We start from the raw sequence: 19439 nt of genomic DNA on the forward strand, positions 1-19439 counted from the left end.
TTACCTCTGGAATTCCATCCCTGAATTCCTCCATAAGGAATCCTCTCTTAATCTCTTCAAGAAAAAACTAAGAGTCTACCTTTGGGACCACTAGAACATTAGCCTAGTCCTGTCCATACTTACTATGCCTTACCTTGTGTACTTTTTTTGTCTCCAATTTGTACCTGCATGTTAGCCTCCCATCCACTTAGACTGTAAGCCCTACGGGGCAGGGACCTCCTTCCCACATAGCACTTAAACTGTTTGTTCTATGATTCTGTATATATTTATTATGTGATTTTTCTCCCCCATGTAACCTGTCCAGATGGGCTCCATATGAGAGCTAGCTAGTAGCTGATGATTAGATGAAGACAGAAAGTGTCAGCAGCAGGAAGCGAGGTTTTAATAAAATGTGAGAAACATTGTGTCAACAGTGAATTGACCACAGCTTGCACAAGACTGTAATGTGTCTGTACAGTGCATTATTATGTGCTATTATAGTAGCATTAAAAAAAGAAAGAGGAAGCAGGCTCGGGACCATAAAAATCCATTAACAGCCCATTGCCAAGATCGAACAGTGGTGGATGAAGCAATGGATTGTTCTTTCAATGTGTTTTTCAAAACTACAGTTATAGAACAATATCCCATTATATTAAGTTTTTAGAACTGTGAATATCAGTGCATTTTTTCCTATTTTTAATATGACATTTGTTGTTAATTATGTAATCTCCAATGCTATATATATATATCAAGTCACGTGTAATGCTTCTTCAATGCATTAGAAACAATACAAAGTAAGCTGTAAGAGTGATACATGCGTTTACTGAAGCCTTTTCAATTCATTCTGTTTTAAGTGTTTACTCCGTGTGCACATTGCATCAAACTTTTATAGCCATTGACAGATCAACAGCCAGAGCAGCAGCAAACAATTTTGTGGGGGTTCAGCAGAGAAAGGCCAGTTAATTGACATTTGAAAACACTTTGCACTATTTATTGGAACAGTCAGTAACAGAAAAAAATAAAGTAGTTAAAATATAATATACTGTTGCCTTACATTGATAAATTGCTGGTTTGCTTTTGAAAGGCTACTCTAGTTGATAGAAACAAGCTGCTTTGTAGTCATGGTTACCTAGAAGATAACGTATAAATTCTATAGAATACAATGGGTTTAGTTCTTACACAGTAAGATGGATATGGGTTGAATCAGTGGAATAACTACAATCAATTAGCCCCCCCCACAAATTATTAATTATTTACATTACTGGTCCTTTATGTTGCCTGCTAGAGCAATTAGTATGAAAAGAAATACTTGTTTTTTTACAGTTTTTTCAATTAAGATTGATATTCTTTAAAGGAGCAGTTAGTTAATCTTGATATTATTTTTGTATGATCCAGTGTTGTTCTTGGAAACCGTCTTTTAAACTTGTGTTCTTTGTGTGTGTGTATTTTTAAATGTTACTTGTGTTTTGCATTGAGGAACCAGATAATGAATGTTTCCTTCTAAATAGTCCCAATTCTAGTAAAACAACTACTGATGCACGAGTCACGCAAGAGGAAATTCAAAAGAGACTAGAACATGTAAAGACAAACAAAGGCCTGGCACCAGATGGTATTCATCCCAGGGTACTAAATGAGCTTTGCTCTGTGATTGCCAAACCTCTTTAATTTTTCAGGATTCATTGAGGCCTGGCATGGTGCAGAGAGATTGGCAAATTGCTTATGTAGTGCCGCAATTCAAAAAGGCATCCCGTTCTCAGCCTCAAAACTATAGGCTGGTTAGTCTGACATCAGTGGTAGGAAAGCTTTTTGAAGGTGTATTAAGGGATAAGATACTTGACTTTATTGTAAGTCATTATTCTATGAGTTTGTGCCAGCATGGTTTTATGTGTAATAGATCTTGCTGCCTTTTATGAGAAGGTGAGCTGGAACCTCGACTCTGGAATGCCTTTAGTCTTTGCTAAAGCATTTGATACAGTACCACACAGAAGGTTACCGCCACAGGGGTGGGACATGTGTCCTTTCTGATGCCCCTCATTTGCATACATTTTATGAGGTACAGTAAAGAGCACCTATAGGTTTAACTTTTATTTGATCCATTTCTCCCCTGCATCAGAGGAATGCCCACAACAACTCATCAGCTGTCACAGATGAGTTTAATTAAAGCTTAGGGAGTATGCTCAGTTAATAAATGCACTAATGAACTAATATTTCAAAAGTTAACAGGTTAGAAAAGCCATCACTACTGAGCTGAGAAAAACAAGAGGGTGAGATAAAGTTCAACTTAAATCTTAGGGAAAACAGTCCAAAATTAATGATAATTAAAACTGTTACTAATTATATCATTATTTCTGATTTACTATTTGAAAGCAGTTGAACCAAAAAAAGTTTTGGAAAGGCGAGCTATCCCTTCAAGTACCGGCCTTTTTGAGTGCATTTGGCTTACACCTGATGCAGCAAGGTAGCTACAAGTGTCACATCAGTGCAGCAGACCCCTATACTAGAGCGCTATGTCTGCAGATAATATATCATTTTTATAAGCTGAAATATGGATGCTTCTAGCAGAGTGGGTTAGACTGAGCACTAGTAATTTCTTTATTTGCTGTGTGCAGGGGAATTCTAATTGATGGAATTCTGCACCCCGAACTGCTGATGCAAATGATATTCGAGCCTTGTGTGCTAATAGTCACAACCTGAAAGTGATGTATAGACTACAAATCAGGTTCACGCAGCAAAACTGCGGTTTATTGCAGCAGTTCTCTCTGCAGTCATTTCACGCTCCTGCTGATGCTGACAGTTAGACATGCAGTAAATCTGTGGTACAAAATACAATACATTGTATTTTTCTGAAATCAGCTGTATAATAAAGTATACTGAACATCGAACAGGTGGGTGAGCACATCTGGAAGGTATGTAAATGTAATGAATTTTAATTTGTAATTCATACATCCTGCACTAACAAATATTGCTTTATTGATTTCCACTCCAGAGATTCAGAGCCGTAGAGGCATACAGACTCCAAACTGTATAGTACCTGGAGAGAGTTCAGTATGTTTCTTTACAGTATGCAGTTTCCCCTTCTTCCCAGACAATATTCAGCTTTGGTTTTAAATCCAAGTTCTTCCCACACTCATATTTTTCTCTTAGTAGTGGGTGGAAAAAAATGTTAATGTTGAAGAGGAGTATTTCTGGTATTTCTTGTTATTTTATATTAACCTGTTAAATTCTTAGACAAGACAAAGTTCATCCTTTGAGTAGTGCTTGTGGGTGTGTGTCCATGTGTGTGATTATTATGTATAAGTTGGTGTCAGAAGTATGTTACAATCTGGGAACAGCCAGTTGTTTTGTATTTAGAGCTGTAAGTTCTGCTGACTTCCTGCCAGCCCTAAAGCAGCATATTCACGGGGGCAAAACAGCTTCCCTGTGTACATATTTTAAAAAATGCAGTACGTGAGAATACTTCCATGGGGTAAGACTTTTATTATAATTTTTTTGCAGTTACACAGTCTTTACCAAAGTCAACCTTTGGCAGATCAATTTAGCCAATGCCCATAATGCATTATGACAGCTGATACATTTGATACAAATACATTAGATGGTATTAAGTATCTGGTTCTTCCAGGGTCAGACTGGGCCGGCGGGGCACCGGGTCCCCACTAGCCTAGGGCCATTCTGAAGTATGATATTTAACCCTATCATAATTATATAGTGAATTAAGTACCCCCTCTTGTAATATAGAAGGGGAATATTATAAGTTACCGAGGAGATACATGACTATATAAAAGTACGATGCCGAAGGAACTCTGAGGTGACTTCTAATATCTTCATATTTTACAACAGAGGTACTTTATTATTCAGTAATCACACATTTTAGTGAGCCATGTGACAGAAATGACATCACTAAGCTCCGATTATAACCGATGACATCACTAAACACCGTTTATAACAGGCATGTCCAAAGTGCGGCACGGGGCCAATTGCGGCCCATTTTCAAATTTACACCGGCCCTCAGCCTCCATCATGAAATTAATAATAATGAGGCCCACCAGCATAGTGCGATCAGGAATCCCATAGCAGTAATATTTGGGCACATTAGTGAAATGATCTGCCACTTGGTCTATATTGCTGCCTGTGTGCTGAAGGTGTTAGCAATAGACACATACTGGCATGTAGTGATGCGCCTCTCTCATATACTTCTTTAGGGCTGAAGGTGTCAATAGACGTACTGACGTGCCAGTACAGTAAACTAAAGAAATATGGTGTCTCCATGTGCCATTACGTGTCTATTGCTAATACCTTCAGCACACAGGCAGCAGTATAGACCAAGTGGCAGATCATTTCACTAATGTGCCAAATATTACTGCTATGATTACTCGAGTCCTGTAATTTAATGTTAATGGTTCAAAGAATGTCGGGCTGAATGGTCGGCCCCCACACATTTTCACTTCACCAAATCTTGCCCTCGTTGCAAAAAGTTTGGGCACCCCTGGTTTATAAGGATATCATTTACAGGATATTCCTTTCTCTTGTTTATTATGAAGTAATAAACCACCATGTAGCAGATCTGTCTAGTAGCAAGTGAATGAGCAATACAATGGGAGGCCGGTGGGCATGTTAGTAAGTGCATTTCACTTGGTTACCGTAAATGGTGATATATTTTTTGTAACATTTTGCTGGGTTCCAGTCTTGTGTAAGCCAGTTTATGTTACTTTCATTTTTAACGTGCAGAGTTTACTAGCATGGTTTTGCTGATTAATGCAGTTTACTTCATACTTTGTTTGCAGTTCACATTGTTTCGCTTCAGAAACAAGACGTTCCTGTTTTTGTGTAATAGCAAAGTTTCCCATGAATTTAAACTGAGCCTAAATAATCAGATTTACATGTAAGCTGAAGGAGTAATGTACAAATATAATAGGCCAAATGCTGGGATGACTCATACCTGGAAGTTTGCCAGTATCCTTGCTGGGATAGCCTAGATTTGTTCATCCTAAAAGGGGCTTTTTGGAAAGTGGGTGAATGTAAGCTGTAACTTACGGTTGCCATCTGGCCGTTATTTTACAGGCCTGGCCAGTAAAAATGATACTTGATGCCAATGTTATTAATGGGAAAAAACGGCAAGAATATACGAAGGCCGGTATTTCTTTCCAGAAAAGGTGGCAACCCTAGCTGTAATTAAGAATGGTCATGGGGATTTTCCCTATTCAATCTTTCTGGAATGTTATATATACCATCTGGAGGTTGAACCCCCCCCCCTTCAACCTTTGATACTAGTGGTGTGAAACAATAAAAGGGGCTTCCCGGACTGCAGAAAAATTGTGTGTGTGCGGATCCATGAACATAAATCGCTATTTCTGTGGGACCTTGCCGGGTCAACGGATGACTAGCACCACCATTGCAGTGTAAGTGAAGGGCAGTAAAAACACAACTTATTTACCAATAGGTCTTTCCAGCTGACGCAAGGTCACCCATTCCGATTAGAAGAAAGGAGGTTCCGCCTAAATATTTGTAAGGAATTTTTTACAGTGAGAGCTGTGAAGATGTGGAATTCTCTCCCTGAATTAGTTGTACAGGCTGATACATTAGATAGCTTTAAGAAGGGGTTGGATGGGAAGTGAGGGAATACAGGGTTATTGAAGATAGCTCATAGTACAAGTTGATCCAGGGACTAGTCCGACTGCCATTTTGGAATCAGGAAGGAATTTTTCCCCCCTCAAATGGAGAGGCTTCAAATGAGGTTTTTTGCCTTCCTCTGGATCAACTAGCAGGCAGGTTAAAATAGAGGTTGAACTTGATGGACGTGTCTTTTTTTCAACTTAACTTACTATGTATGTAAATGGATTACATTTATATGTTCTTTATATATTTATACATTTCATAACTGATAATATACACACAGTGATAGATAACATTTACTTTGAAGACTAAGTATGTATACTTTTGAGAAAATGAACTGCCGTTTGCTGTTAGATAAGGATGGTGCACTGGAGAGTAACATGAATGGAGTAAGCAGATATGATGTGGCACAATACTAATACAATGTGTGTGTTACATAGCACCCTAATTTACAGTCTTTGTCAGACAAAGGTTAGAAATTTAAAACAGACACTTGTCTTAAAGGTGAAGGAAAGTCTTCTTGCATTTGGGGGTGCCAAAATTAAGGCACCCCCATGTGATTGTATTGACTTGCCTGAAACCCCGGGCCAGGTTTCCTATCAGCAGAAAAGTGCACAGGCCTGGGGTTCTGCTATCGAGCACCACAAAACGGTTCTTCTGTCTTCTCATGGCTGCGCATGCACAGTAGAGCGAAAAGCCGAACTTTAACTAAAAAGTCGGCTATTTAATCTACTGCACATGCGTTTGCCCCGAGGAAATTGAAGAAAGAAGAAGCCAGAAGAGGATCGCTCCGTGGTGCTCGCTGGAATAACCCGGCCCGGAGCAGTTTTCTGCTGATAGGAGCACCGACCCGTGGTTTCAGGTAAGTCAATACAATCACTTGGGGGTGCCTAACATTTGAAACCCCCAAATGCAAGACGACTTTCGTTCACCTTTAAAGGGGACCTCCAAAAAAAAAAAAGGAAGCACTTTTTGTTCATCCCTTTCTATTCTCTGATTTGACTCTTGAAACAGTGTATCAGAAGTCAGTTCTGCTCTAGCTCTGTTAATCAGCTGACTTCTACATTAGGGCTCACTTGCAACTTGTTCATTTCCCCACAATGAGTTGCTCTTAATCCCACATTAAAGTAACTTTTCAAAGTCAAAATGCACTGTAAGCTCTCTCACTCAGTCCTTCCTGCCTTCCCTTCTGAATCAAGCGCTGTTGTAACTATTGACACAAAGAAACCCTGGAACTTCCACCACCTCCTAATCAGATGGTAGCACCAAGGTTCCTTTCTCTCCCTGCATCAATAGGTGTAGCACACTTGCACCTAAAGAATAGGGTGCAGATGTCCCTTGAACACCAGAAATGTTGCTATTTACCCAGTTTGTTTTGTCACACTGAACTGATCCTTTAAAACAAAGTCGACCTAACTTACATCCATGATCATAAAATCAGATCGAAAATGTTGATGCAGAAAAAGTCTCGACCAAATCATGTGTCAATTTGAATTGTACGACTTTAGAATTTGACGCTCAAATCTTACAACTTTTTTTGTGTTGTTGCCAGATAACCTTGACTTTTTCGTATTATTGTACAAAAACCAGCGTAGATCATGATGCCAAGAAACATCTTCAATTGTAAATTTGTAAGCTGGAGTATTTTTGGATTCAGATTTTTAGCAGCTTCCGGAGAATAATACATTTTGAAAAATAATTTTTTTTCCTCTAAAAATTCAGTTTGGTTGCTTGTGTCCCAGATGCTAAAATTAATCCTTTTATTTTGTTGCTGTTTGTTTTGTTGAGGACACGTTAGATATTCATTGATGCTTCTGATGCACCTTCACATTCACTAGTAGGCAAAGAGGTACGGCTCTGTGCACCCAAAACTTTAACCCATGTTGGGTTGTGACTTCGAGTAAAAATAGCATGTCATCTCAATATTTTTTTTTTCTAATACTAAAGATGTTTTAGAACAGGAACTTTAATTTAGCCCTTAGTTAGTTGGCCAACAGTATTTCCCAGTATGCTACAGTGGCCTTCAGGTAACAGCTCTAGTAGTTGAACTTAAATTAAAGAGCTGTTGCTGAGAAATCCTAGCTGTAGAATTTGATTGCTTTCCTAGCAACAGTATTGCACTCCCACTGTTTGTTTTCACTATGAAATTATTTATGGTACTACCAATAAGAGGGCAAGTATCTGTGTCCATGGGCGAATGGAAATACATAAATGAGCGTTTCCTAATTACATTTAAGGGAGAATGCCACTGACTGTATCTGGGTCAGTATGATTGATCGCTTGGTCTGAGAGTCAGCTTGGTCCTTTTAGCACTTAATCAGCACCACCAACATGTGATTGAACACAGTTTAGTATACCACAGTTATATCTCAGGGACTGTAAAGGCAGCCTTACTATACAAGACTCCCCGGTGGCGGTATGTATTTGCAGTTTCTTTATAGGGTTGCCTTAAAGGGGTTGTTCAAGAGAGTGATGTTCTGAGACAATTTGTAATTGGTTTTCATTTTTAACTATTTGTATTTTTTGAGTTATTTAGTGATTTATTCAGCAGCTCTCCTTTTTGCAGTTTCAGAAATCTGGTTGCTAGGGTCCAACTTGCCCTAACAACCATGCATTGATATGAATAAGAGACTGGAATATGAATAGGAGAGGGCCAGAATAGAAAGATGAGGAATTAAAAGTAGCAATAACAATAAATTTGTAGCCTTACAAAGCATTTGTTTAGATGGGGTCAGTGAAAAAGGCAAGTTAATTTAAAGGTGAACCACCCCTTTAAGCTTGACTTAGGTGAATGTGATGTACAGAATTTTACAGTTAACATCTGTAGCTATTACTTAGAAGAAATATTTGGGTGTGCAATTACAATGTAGTATTTTTCCATCCTAAATTATAAACTGTTTAGCAACCTTGTCTGTCTAATAGGGATGCACCGAATCCTTCGTGAAAGATTCGGCCGAATACCGAACGGAATCCAAACCTAAATTTGCATATGCAAATTAGGGATGGGAAGGGAAAATATTTTACTTCCTTGTTTTCTGACAAAAAGTCACGTGATTTCCCTCCCCACTTCTAATTTGCATATGCAATTTAGGGTTTGGATTCAGTTCGGCCTGGCAGAAGGATTCGGTCGAATCCTGCTGAAAAAGGCCGAATCCCGAACTGAATCCTGGATTCGGTGCATCCCTACTGTCTAATATTGTTCACTCTCTCTATCTTTAATAAATACATTAATATAAAACCCTATATATACTGTAGCCTTTTTGGCAAGTGACAATATCTGTGTAAAAGGCTTGCGTGCCATGGGCAGCTTTTCCAAGTTAGGTCTTTATAACTGTGACAGATATTCTCCTGTGGGCCCAAGCTGTAGATGGCAGCTTTTGAAATGATTCACCTCTGGTGTATCAGAGATATCCCTGGCTTTAGAGTTGTGGATGACTGTTCTCGTGAAACCACTTATAAACCCTTGCATATCATGTTGTGCTTTAATAATCTACCCAAGCAGAGGATCAGGGCTTCTCTCCAGGGGCTTATATCCCAGGTGATGGAAAATATTATGTTTGTTGCGACTCTCCAGGGGTCAGAGCAACTATGTGAACTACAGAAATATCCAAGATAGCCTGGACAGAAACCAAGTTAAATGAATGCGCTACTTCATTATGGCTGAACTAAGATAAATCACATCCATGCATTAAGGTAATTGATTGAGTAGAAAATATAAAAGCAAATATGAATACAGTGTCAATATATGTATAGCAATGCATTTATTAGACCATGAATAAAATACCCATATTATCAGTATTTTATTTATGTTTCAAAAAATACACACTTTTACATATTTTGACATTATATACGTTTGGCAGTGCAATTTAATGTGATGTTAATATGTGTATTATTGTTAGAAAACAAGATGGGATTTTAATATGTGTAATTGTTTTTATAAACCAAGTTACATGTGCAGGAAGTTAGTTTTGTAGTTTTTCACATTTCATTCTGAAAGGAAAAAAACGTGTGTCACACTGCTGCTGTATAAGAATAAAGCTTCTGAGAATGTAATTGTTTCACATGGGAGAAACCAATTTAATAACCCTAGAGGAGGGTGCATTGTTAAACAATACAGACTGCAGAAGTAGTGACTGCTGGGGAACACGGAAGTTAAGGGGGTTGGTGGGGTTCTTGACGGAAGGGCAAATTCAGCATAAATGTACAAAACAAGCTTACCACCCAAAGCTTTTCATGACAGGGCCACTTGAAATAATCAGATGTGTGGCACAGTAGCTACTAGTTACTGGCAAGGTATTCCTCTTTCTAGGTGTTCTAGTTAGGTGAAACTGATATTTTGTGGGGGTTGGATATTGACACAATTTTTTTTAATATTGAGTCTGCAATGCCTATAATTTACTTCTGAAGACCTGTCATTTATAGGAGCAGCCATGATGCTGACATACTGTGCAAACATAATTAAGCTACGGTAACTTTTGAACATTTTTATCATGTCCTGAGTTATTCAATTATTGGAAAAATAAAGTGGTCGGGGGAGTAGGTAGCCTGCAATGACTACTACAGTGGAAACCTGTTTCCCGAAGTTACGTTTAAATATATGGGATTATAGTGGAATCGGAATATTTAGCAATATCTAAAAAGTACCAGGCGTTTTATATGTACATATGGTTTTCCATTCTGCCACTGTAGTTTGCGGGATAGATTTGACTTGAGCAGCCAAAGCTGGCAGATGCTGGCAGTGTTTGAAAGTAGATTGAAGGGAATGTACATTACCAGTCAACTGGTAAACACCACAATAAACAAATAAGAATATGAGTTTATTATGTTGATAAAAATATGCAGCACAGACACATTCAGTAGAAATCTAAGCTGAAACATGAGATTTATGTCTGGCTAAATCAGACTAGATCAATCTCCAATATGACCTACTTTTATGATGAAATGGCTACATACGCACCTTTTGGCCATGTTTGTTCCGGTACGCTAAGTAAACGAAATAGTGTCTGGCTGTATTAGGAATATTTCTTACAATAATAAGAGTAAGTTATTATCAAATGGGATTATTTATCAAATGTTGAATTCCGTTACGTTTTTTTTATTCCTTGTCTTTCTATTGAGGCCTTCTCCTATTCATATTTCAGTGCTTTAAGCTATAAGGCAGTGTTAGCCCATATATAATATATAATTAATGTGAACATCTCTATGATCCTGAAGTTGATGCAGCCACAATTTATAGAGCAAACAATCAAAAAACTATCTGCACATTTAAATGTGATGAACCCTTCATATTAGTATGAAATCCAAAACCTAGTTACTTCATCTACTCGTCTTTAATGAGTGAGTAAAAATTATATATACCCAGGGCTATAGTCTCAGTCTCAGGATATAAGAGGACTTAGCTTACTCTATGGTTACACAAGCCTGTTTCTTGATCATGGGCAGTGTAGCTGTACAGAAAGGCTGCTGATAGATACAACTATAGAATTACAGGAATGTGTGCTCCATTCAATGTGTTGCCAGTTTTGACATCACAAAGAGATATTGTGACTTTGGCATGAGGAAAACACTGTCCTTTGGCCTTGTTCTATTATGTTTAACCCAAGTGATATCATTTTGGTTTAGCTCATATAATGTATTGGAGTGTTCCTAGTAGCCGTGGTCTGTCTGACACAATTTAACTGCTTTGTAGAACTTAGCATCTGTATTTGATTTTTTTCTCTTTAAGTATTGCTCTGTAAGTTTTCATATGTAACAAGTTATATGTTGCACGGCTTATGCCAGAATGGAAGATTCAGGGAGGTAAACCTAACATAATACGTTATTGCACACACTGTAACATTTACCATGATGCAATGACAGATTGCTATTGGTGGCCAAACAGAGCGATCTTATTAAAATACTATTAACCAAGTGCAAGTTAAATTACTTTGAGCTAATATAATATGTAAGGCTCAGTTTGTAGGTGAACCTTAGGGCAGTTAGAAGCTATTATAATAGTGTTATTGCTTTTCCAAATCTTTCACAAAGGGGATAGTAACCGTTTTGCTTACTGTCATGTCAAATAGTTATGTGACCTGTTCTATTCCACACATTTTATTACAATGCATTGCTTAATGAGCGTATGTTTTGCTCTGTTTGCTTAAGGTTCACTGCCTCTATAGAACAGATGGACAATATTCCCACAAATGTAAGCTAGTGAGTTAAGCATATCGAGAGACTATATAGCTACTCTGAAAATATATAGTTATAAGAAAAACTGGGTAAACCAAACAGCTTTTTTTTTGGCAGGGGCAGGCAAATATGTTTGTTTGGAGTTAGTAATAATAAAACTGATATTGTTTATTGATTTTAGTCCCCTTTAAAGACATTACATGTACTTTATAGATTGAATTGACACCTCATTGAATCTCATTAAGTAAAGGAGGTGTAAAGAGCATGTAGCGTCACTTGCAAAATGTTTAATTAATTTTTATAAACTGTAATGTTGCAGATCTCCTTTAGCTAGACTACGACTCTGATTTTTCTGGGGTATTGATTTAGTCAATCTTTATTGCAATGGATATTGATAACTTTTGTACAAATTTTCAAATTCTCTAGTTTTGGTTGCAATTTGTTTACCATAAACTGCAACAGGGAAACACCATCAGCTATCGCCTGTGCTTTTGTACAAAAAAGATGAAATGCTTGTAATGGAATATATTTGACCACATACCCCAGGGGCTTAACAAGAGGGCACTTGCTCATACCGCTCTGCAACCCCCCTCCCCCGCTGTGTGGTTGCTCAGATGCGAGCATGTCAATTGAAAAAAAAAACAGAAAGGGGGAGGTGATTTGAACGCTATAGAGGAAACAGACCCGCCCCCTCAACGACTACGGGGTCTGATTCCTCTAAAGTTACGCCACTGACAACCCAATAAATGGAGAATACCACCCTAATTTCCAAGAAATTAGCTCTGTCCTAGGGAAAGTAAATGAATTAGTCGGGACGTATTTGATGGAATTTTTCATTGATGCCCGAGGACACCTTGTTAAAAAATAGTGGTGTAGATATGATATCATATTTACATAATTGTACATGGATGTTCTTCTCATACATGTTGATGACTTGCTAGGTAGTGTGAGGGCAGAGCAGGGCCCTATTTACTTCAGTATGTAATCTGCATGTTTCTGTTATACAACACAGCAGGATTTGTAGACCATTATTAAATATGTTTTTTTAATAATCCTCAGTGAACAGTCTGGGAATAGACGTCACAAGATTTTATATTTGTCTTACCAGGCCATGATCCTATTTGCATGACACTTGAAATAATATCGAAACTTCAAAAAGTTCTGGGATATAACAGCATCTCTCCATTTAGAGTTTGTGTGATTCATCAACATCAGGTCAGTAAGCCCTGGGACAGGAGATATTTGCTAGTGTGTATGTAATGATGTCAGTGATAGAGTATAGCAGTGCTTGAGACTGGGTGTTAAAGTAACTCTGTGAATCAGAGACTTTGTGAGTGTGTGTGGTATTTATCTGTTTAAAGCTGGCCATAAACTCAAAGTTCCGCTCGTTTGGCGTCATCGGCAAACGAGCGGATCTTTCCCCGATATGCCACTAACGGCATGGCTATATCGGGGGTAATTTGAACGTTCGGCCGTATGAACGAACGAATTACGATACTCCAAGGGGCTTCGACGACCTGCTGGAAGCCCCCATACACGGGCAGATTAGCTGTCAAATTGGTCTAAATGACCGATATCGGCAGCTTTATCTGCCCGTTTATGGCCACCTTAAGTGTGGTTATTGTGTGTGCACATATACAATATACAAATATATAGATGAGATAGTTGGTTCAGAAAAGGATTTTTTGATGGCCATTCAATAAACTGTGATCATTTGTGTTCTTAACTAATCTGTAATGTGTTGTTTTGTAATTGCTTTTGTAAAATATTTAAATCACTTTTTAATGTTTTGCATGATTGGTCATCATTATTCTCAATCTTAAATATTTCATATTATGTTTACACAGTACAGTAGGTAGGAGAAAAGGAAAGGGATTAGAACATGAAACTATGTAGGAAAGGCAGGGAGAATGGGAAACAGGACAGAGCTGCAAAGTGCAGATGGTGGGTGAGGACAGGTGGTGAGAGGAGGACATGAAGTAAAGGTGGTGGTTCACAACATTATGTGAGAGGGATGCTGGGAGTGGGAATGTACAGTAGGTGGGAAAAGAGTGAGAGACAGAGCAGGTTAGGATGGTAGGTGGAACAGACAGGACAGGCATAGCAATATGCAAGAGGAAGGGACAGGGTGTGATAGTTGGCAAAACTTGTAGGGGCAGAAAATAGACCAGGGCAGTATCTGGTGGTAAGGTAGGTGTGAGGCTATATAGTAGGTCTGTAGTTGGAAGGGATGTCGGGTGGGACAGAACAGTAGTGTAACGTATGGTATCCCAAAATCCAGAACAAACCCCAAGGTCCTGGTCTCGGCTTACATTTCTCCCTCTAACAATCTCTAACAACAGCCTTTCGCTTTGGAAGGAAACGTCCGCTTCTAGGATGCTGCCAGGTCTTAACGTGAGAGGACCAAGGTGGGAGTTCTGGGCAGGCAAGGGAACCATAACGTATACAAGAAGGACGGGGGGAACAAGGATCGTGGTTAAGGGATAGGCCGGGTCAATACCAAACAGACAATATAGCTCAGTAGCTCAGTACAGAATTGTTATGCGAGGGATAAAAGGGATTTAGTGACATTCTGTGTACTTGTTTATCACATTTTTCTGCTAGAGATGCATTTTAGATGTTGTCATTGTTAAAAATAACACTAATCATCATACAGCTACTTTTGCATTTAAAACTGGGCTCTACTTTGTTGCTAATATGTCATCAATGTCTTTGGTCTTAATCTTAGGAGATCTGGTTGCTCTACATAATCTCAGACCTTCCATGTTGATCAATGGAACTTTGTGATTTGGGGAATGCTCTGTGTAAGCACGTGGCTGGAGCCCAGTTCAGCCATCTAGAAAGAGTGGATCCTTCCATTGTGGCTTCTTCTTGGTTTTGCAGTTGATCACCACAAGGATCAAGGGTAAGCAACTGAAGCCAACAGCTATTTTATATGTAAATTAGTTTTTTCCATTCTATAAGATATGTTAAGAGGAGAAACAAAGGTGACACACAACCAGTGTCCCCCACATGGCATTTTATTACAAAAAGATCATAAGATTACATTTGTTATTCCATTTGTCATGAGAATCTCACCAAACAGTGGGAAAAGGAGCATAGGTTTCATAAACATAGAAACAGCAACAGACAGCTTTGATATACAATAAAGAGGTTCACCATTCTTTTCAATTTCATATTAAATATCTGTGCTGGTGAGCTAATTTGCTAAGATTGTTCTTCTGCAAATAATGATAATGAAACATTCAAGTCATTATTGGCAACTTATTTTGTGCAAACTGATTTTTAATTTCTTTGTTTTATTAAACAAAGTTATAACTCATTATTGAAATTCTAGTGTAAAAGGCAGCAAAACTGCTCATCAGACACCCAAATTAGAATGAGCTGCAGTAAATACAGGCACTATTGTTCATAATAAATGGGGGCCTGAGTTCAGCGTCAAACATAGCATGAAGATTTTCCAGATGGAAAAAGTCTACATGCTTTGTATTAGTACCTTATTAGGACTGTCTGTAGAGGTACAGCAAAATGTATCAGTTACATTGTGAAGTTTAAAATCCCTCATGCAAAATACTTAGGGTCAAAAGTCAGATGCACACGTAGTGATCTATAGAAAGAGAGAGAGCTTTGATATCATGGGCCACAAGTCAAGTTTGGCAACTGCAGACACAATGAATAGTTTAAAGGTTTAAGGAGATTCTTGCTGAGAGGTATTTTTATGACCTTTTTTCTTAAAACGATTTCTGGCTTTATCATCACTATAGCAACACAACAACACTTACTTTGGTGTTTTTTCCACTCTTTTATTTCTTTCTGATATCTCTTTTTCCCGTTTCTTGTAATAAACTGGAAAGTAGAATGCCAGAGCGTTACCTTACATACAAACATAATAGATTGTATACACATGCGTTTTTCACTGTATGAATTTGTGGGACTGAAGAACAAAGTAGCTCAACTTTAATCAATTCAACTTTGTGGGGTGACATTTAACAATTGCAACTATAATTCCTGTACCGGTTATATTTTCCATGCCTATTTATAGTGTATGATGTCAAATCCAGTGCTGATGAAGCCCATGGGGACTTCTTTTCATCACCTTCTCTATAACCAGCAGGTTGAGAAATTGGAGCATTTGGGCTTTGTATCAAAACACAAATTGAGAAATGTGTATACTGCTACATGGATTTCAAATTGAAAGTCATTGTGATTGGAATAAACTTCAAAAGCAAAACAATATTGTTTTAAAGGAACAGTTCGGTGTAAATCTATAAAGGCTGGAGTGACTGGACCAAATCAAGGACTTGACGGGGGGCTACATGGTTCATAACTGGTGCTTTTGAATCTGACCTGCATGCTAATGATCAATTGCAAACTCATTGAACAGTTATGTCCCATGTGGCCCCCCTTAAAGGAGAACCAAACCCTTATTAATAAAAAAAACCCTACCCCTCACCCTACATAGACCCCCAGCCTAGGTGTAATCTTCGGTAATTGTCCCAAAGTCTTACAGAGTCAGCGCAGCGGAGCTCACAGGTGCCATCCTCTTCTCTTCGGTCTTCAGCGTATCGGCACATGCGCAGTTGGAGCAGTCTTCTGTTTTTTGGCATTACGCATGCGCCGAAAGTGACGGAAATTGCCAAAGTGCTGGAAGAGGACAAGAGTATCACCTAGGCTGGGGGGGGCAGGGGGGGTTTATGTAGTATGTCTACTATCTCTGCACTTATTCTTACAGTTTTACTTATTTCTTCCTCTACCTTTTCAGTATGCATCAAATTAAAGTGTTGTATTGTTTTGGATTTATTATACAATGTAAGTTGTCCCAACTGGTTTCAGTGGGAAAAACTCGAATCGCTCAAATTGGTTTGAGTTTTTGGGCAAAACCCTCTGACAAAAACTCAAACATCATGAAGGCTATTAACATCTTCAAATGGTTCAATGGACCTCTGCCAATGACTCCTCCATGACATCAACAGGTTTTAGGTGGTATATTTTTGGATTCTAGCTATTTCCAGGGTCAGGGTATAAATCTCGAAAAATTTTAGTTTTTTTTTAACCAAAAAAATCAACTCGAAAAACACAACTCAAACCTTAATAAATTTGCCCCTACATGTTGATAAAGCAAGGAAAACTATGCCCCCTCACAGATCATTGACCCATTGCTCAATCTCCTTTTAAAACCTCCCAAAGCTTACACAGCTTGTTTAATAGATGGCGACATTGAGATCCACTGTGGAAGCAATAACGCCACATTTTTATTCAAGAACTGCTGACACATTAGGTCTGCTTCCCTGTCAAATTCTACTTGAAGGGAACAATTATATTTCAGCCTCAAGAAATGACAAAGGTATACTGAATAGCCACCAATGACAGCTATCTGAGGAGAAGTAGTGATTTATATTCACATTGTTTGCAACTCTTTCGCTGCCAGAAATTTTTACTAAAACATTTTCATGAATTGGCAAGTTGTTTTTTTTTTTAGATTTTTGACTGTCATACACAAACTCCACTAATTGAAAAAAACTTGCACATCGTCTGTCACTCATATTTTTGCTTACAAAGATGACACATAATTATAAATTGCTTGAGTCTACCGAATACCAAAAAATGCATACATTTATACAACCTTTGTGGACAATACAGGCACAACAGTACCCCCAACTACCTTCCCGTGGAGATGGAATCCCCTCTCATAAAATCTTAATGGGGGTTGTTTGGAAGTAACTGTCTTTATACAATATATCAGTTTTCTTTAATATATCTATATAAAATGTAGAGAGGAAGATAGGTACTATGTTGCTTAATTCTTACCCATAATGTGAAGTTCCCAGGAATCTGTATAACTTGAGAGGTGTACCATAACCTGTCACTTTAATGCCCCCATACAAGAGCAGATATAAGATGCCGACAGATTAAGTTGGCAGCTTATTGGGCAGTGTATGGGGCCCTCAGACTGGCTTCCCTGATTGATATCTGGCCGAAAGTTGACAGATGTCAAGCAACCGTGCTTGAAAATCTTGTTGGTTCGTTGATGAGGTCCACAATTCGACCACCCGTATCCTCCTCGTTGTGATCCGATCTTTGGGCCCTAGGCCCCAACGATCATATCAGCCCAATATTGTCCACCTCAGGGTGGGCATATCGGTGAGAGATCTGCTTGTTTCTTGACTTCGCCTTTCCGTATGTATGGCCAGTTTTACTGTAGTAGTCAAAGCCCGACCCCTGTTCAATTACAGTGCTTTCTAGCCTAGTTAAAAAAAGTTTTCTGGAAACATCCAGACATATGAAGAGAATTCATAAAGGAATTGTTTCCCAGACATGACCAGAAGACGTTTAGTTATATAACAATAGTTTTTATATCATTATGGTGAAGAGGAATTCCAAACGTATGGGAAGAATAAAACCAAAGTTACTCATTTAATGTTCAGGCTTGATGAACCAACTGTTTTATTTTCATGTCAAATTTTTGTTCACAAGTTCTAATAATGACACAACAATGTACCTGTGCTTTATTAGTGGTGATTTAACTGCCAAGGGCTGTCTTAGCAGTGAAGCATAACGATAATATTCCCAGTTCCCATGTACAGTCCTGTATTTTGTGTGTGTAAAGGCAGTTCTTTTAATCGTTCTGTGACTGTGTGAATAAGGTTTTACATATAACCCTTCATATGGGACAAACATCAACTGAACAGCTTTGAAAAAGGAGGAAAAGCAGCATGTTTATTATTTGCACTGGTTTCCTGGAGCAACGAAGACCTGGAATGTATGATCACTCTCTAAGCTTTGATAAACATGACAAGGTCCATTAGCATTTCAACACACAATTACTAATGTTCTCCCAGCAGGATGCTAAATGCTTCATATGGAGCTGGGAGATAGTGTGACTGTCTGGGTAGCTGCACAGGAACTCTTGCATTGGAGAATTGCCTTTGCATTCATCCACTAAACACAGTGAGATAAACTCTTTAGTGAACTAAATGTGGCAACAGCTAATCCTTTTTCAACGGTCACCTAGGTGTGCAGATGAAAAGAGGCTTTGGAGATATGATTAGCACTGCTGACAACTTTAGTGCTGTATTTGCCATGGCTAATAGAGGAGTTCTGTAATAACATAAACATTCTAAATAAGTAGTTTGAGCATTTTTGACATGCTGAGGGTTGTGCATGCAATTTTTAGTTGTACCTACGAAGGTAAGCTCACATAGGACAGCAAAGCCCAGATATATTTTTTAAGGCTGTGTATGTGGCATTGAGCAAATGTTTGTTACTGTAGCCAGCATTTACAGCATACACAAAGCCCATCCACCAACACTATCTCTCACTTAATGCATTTATCCATTACATTTAATATCAGTAATCTATGCTTTAAACATTATGGGGGTTATTTATCAAAAATTCTCGTTCTTCTGATTGCTGTGTGTTTAAAAAAGAAATAAAACTTACCTTTAAAAAAAAAAAAAATTTGCGTTCTTCTAAAATCTAATCCAGCATTCAAGTTTTTCACCCTGACTACACTGATAAGTTTCTTTACATTTGAGTTTTTTTCTTAAATTAGAAACCAAGTTGTGAATTCGTTTGAGGTTTATAAAACCTCACAAACCTCTAAAACTCAAGCTGGGCTTACTTACATAGCCAACAGGTGGGCATCAAAAATCAGTTGATAAAAAAAAAAAGCAGTGGTA

The 19439-nt window shown here is 38.3% G+C and overlaps 1 protein-coding gene across 3 annotated transcripts in view; it reads left to right on the forward strand.

The window, feature by feature from the left end:
* Positions 1 to 19439, forward strand: part of LOC108708359 (calcium/calmodulin-dependent protein kinase kinase 1) — a 147108-nt gene that overhangs the window by 13275 nt on the left and 114394 nt on the right. For 2 of the 3 annotated variants that reach the window (XM_018246975.2, XM_018246977.2), the window contains exons 2-3: positions 12869 to 12975; positions 14489 to 14665. The gene's annotated coding sequence lies outside the window, so the exon portion shown is untranslated. The remainder of the gene's footprint in view (positions 1 to 12868; positions 12976 to 14488; positions 14666 to 19439) is intronic. The other variant, XM_018246976.2, reaches the window with a different exon arrangement.

Source organism: Xenopus laevis, chromosome 2L (genome assembly GCF_017654675.1).
Source record: "Xenopus laevis strain J_2021 chromosome 2L, Xenopus_laevis_v10.1, whole genome shotgun sequence".
NCBI classification, from domain to species: domain Eukaryota; kingdom Metazoa; phylum Chordata; class Amphibia; order Anura; family Pipidae; genus Xenopus; species Xenopus laevis.